We start from the raw sequence: 3,352 nt of genomic DNA on the forward strand, positions 1-3,352 counted from the left end.
GCTGAATATTTACCATCTACCACCACTCTCTGACTTCGACCAGTTAGCCAGTTTTCTATCCAATTGGCCAAATTTCCCTCTATCCCATGCCTCCTGACTTTCCGCATAAGCCTACCATGGGGAACCTTATCAAATGCCTTACTAAAATCCATGTATACTACATCCACTGCTCTACCCTCATCCACATGCTTGGTCACCTCCTCAAAGATTTCTTGCCACAGGTGCTGCCAGACCTGCTGAGATTCTCCAGCATTTTCTGTTTTTGTGTTGAATAAGTTCTGTTTGTTTTCCCTGTAGCAGCGAAGATTGATGGGGATCAGATAATGAGGGCCATGGACAGGATACGTTGAAATCAGCTGTTCCCTTAGTCAAAATGTTTCAACGGGGGAACTGAGGTGTGGTGATAGTGTCCCTTCCTCTTGCTATCTGCTACAGATGTATATTTTGGTAAGGCAACCAGGGCAGGTCTTGTGCAGTTAATAGTAGGGTCCTGGGGAGTATTGCCAAACAAGAGACCTAAGGGTGCAGGTGCATTGTTCCTTGAAAGTGGAGTTACACGTCGTTGGTAGTGGAGAATGCATTTGGTACACTTGACTTTATTGTCAGTTCATTGAGTACAGGAGTTGGGACGTCATGATGCAATACAAAACATTGGTGAGGCCACTTTTAGAATATTGCGTGCAATTCTGATTACCTTTCTATAGGAAAGATGTTGTTAAACCTGAGAGAGTGCAGAAAGGATTTACAAGGATGTTGCCAGGACTGGAGGTTTTAAGTTTTATGGAGATGCTGAATAGGTTGGGGCTTTTTTCCCTGAAGCATTAGAGGCTGAGGGATGACCTTAGACGTTTGTAAAATCACAACGGACATAGGTCAGGTGAACAGCCAAGGTCTTTTTCCTAGGGTGGGGGAGTCCAAAACTAGACGGCATAGTTTTAAGGTGAGAGGGGAGAGATATAAAAGGATTTTCCACATAGAGTATGGTGCATGTATGGAACAAGCTGCAAGAGGAGGTGCTGGAGGAGGGTACAGTTACAACATATAATAGAAAGGGTTTACATTGGGATGTCTGGTCAGTGTGGGCCAGAGGGTCTGTTTCCATGCTGTATGAATGCATTAGAAATATCCAACAAGGGGGCATAATTGTGAATGGCAGGATGTTTAGAGGGTTTTGGAGGAAAATCGGTAACAAGGTGCTGGGGGTACAGAATGCACTGCTTCGGGGGGTAATTGAGGCAGAAAACCTCACAACCTTTAAAAACATTTGAACTGTCATGACATTCATGGCCAAGGGTCTATTACAGCAAAATGGGATAAGTGCACATTGGAGTGTATTTTTGGTTGATACAAACTTTATGGACGAAAGGGGCTCTTCTGTACTGTACAAATTCTAAGGGGACCAAAATCTGTTCATAGTATCCTAGGTGTGGTCTGGCTGATGATGATGATGATTTTGGCAAGACGTCCCCATTTGTATACCCTATTCACTTTGGGACTGGTGTAGGTAGTAGTGTCTTTTTGATGGTACAGACTCAATAGGCCAAAGGGCCCCCTACCGTACTGTATGATTCTAACAGGATTTAAAACTATTCATTGTATCCGAGACACACAACCAGAAATAACTGGAGAAATTCAGCAAGTCTGGCAGCATCTGTGGAGAGGAAGCAGAGTCAACCAGTGACCCTTCTTCAGAACTGACTGTAGCAAGTAAAAGATTGGAATAGAAGGAGTAAATGGTAGGTGGAGATGGAGCCCAGACAGAGAGAATAGCAGTTGGGCAAAGGAATTGATAGTGAGCTGGGGAGAAAGAAATGCTGAGAACAGGGAGCCCATACCAGTATCCTCCTATGATCTGGCTAATAGCATGTATACATTTTGGCAAACCTTCCCTATTTTTATCACATATTCCCTTCAGGACTAATGCATTTTTGGTTGCAACAGACTTGGAGTTGAATTGCCTCTTCTGTACTATGTGATTCTAAGGGCATGAAAGGGCTCTTGTGGTACAGCGGCAGTGTCCTTCTCTGTGAGCCAGAGACCCAGACTCAAGTTCTACTCAATCCAAAGTTGTGTCCTAACACCTCTTAACAGGTTGACTGAAAAATATACAAAATATTCATTATCTTTGGGTATGGCCTGGTTAATAGGAGCAAAGAACTGCAGATGCTCAAAATTGCCAAAAAAAACCTCACCAAGTTAGTAAAATAAAGGGGCATGGATAGGGAATATAGGCAAGGTATTTTCCCGAGAGTGGGGGAATCCTGAAGTAGAGGGCATAGGCTTAAGGTGAGAGGGGGAAATTTTAAAATGGACTGAAGGGACAATATTTTCAATAGACAATAGGTGCAGGAGTAGGCCATTCTGCCCTTCGAGCCTGCACCACTATTCCATATGATCATGGCTGATTATCCTTAATCAGTATCCTGTTCCTGCCTTATCTCCATAACCCTTGATTCCACAATCCTTGAGAGCTCTATCCAACTCTTTCTTAAACGAATCCAGAGACTAGGCCACCACTGCCTTCTGGGGCTGAGCATTCCACACAGCCACCACTCTCTGGGTGAAGACGTTTCTCCTCATCTCTCTCCTAAATGGTCCACCCCGTATTTTTAAGCTGTGTCCTCTGGTTCGGCACTCACCCATCAGCGGAAACATGTTTCCTGCCTCCAGAGTGTCCAATTCTTTAATAATCTTGTATGTCTCAATCAGGTCCCCCCTCAGTCTTTTAAACTCAAGGGTATACAAGCCCAGTCGCTCCAGTCTTTCAGTGTAAGGTAATCCCGCCATTCCAGGAATTGACCTTGTGAACCTTCGCTGCACTCCTTCAATAGCCAGAATGTCTTTCCTCAAATTTGGAGACCAGAACTGCACACAGTACTCCAGGTGTGGTCTCACCAGAGCCCTGTACAGCTGCAGAAGAACCTCTTTGCTTCTATACTCAATCCCTCTTGTTATGAAGGCCAGCATGCTATTAGCCTTCTTCACTACCTGCTGCACCTGCGTGCTTACCTTCATTGACTGGTGTACAAGAACATCCAGATCTCTCTCTACTGCCCCTTTATCTAAATTGATTCCATTTAGGTAGTAATCTGCCTTCCTGTTCTTGCTACCAAAGTGGATAACCATACATTTATCCACATTAAACTGCATCTGCCATGCATCTGGCCACTCACCTAACTTGTCCAGGTCACCGTGTCATCTTCTAACATCCTCATCACATTTCACCCTGCCACCCAGCTTAGTACCACCAGCAAATTTGAGAGAGAGGGAGAGAGAGCCGGAGAAAGTTGTGAGGGGGGGGGGAAGGTGTGAGGGAGAGGAGGGAAAGGTGTGAGGGAGAGGAGGGAAAGGT

Source organism: Chiloscyllium plagiosum, chromosome 22 (assembly GCF_004010195.1).
Source record: "Chiloscyllium plagiosum isolate BGI_BamShark_2017 chromosome 22, ASM401019v2, whole genome shotgun sequence".
Lineage (NCBI taxonomy): Eukaryota > Metazoa > Chordata > Chondrichthyes > Orectolobiformes > Hemiscylliidae > Chiloscyllium > Chiloscyllium plagiosum.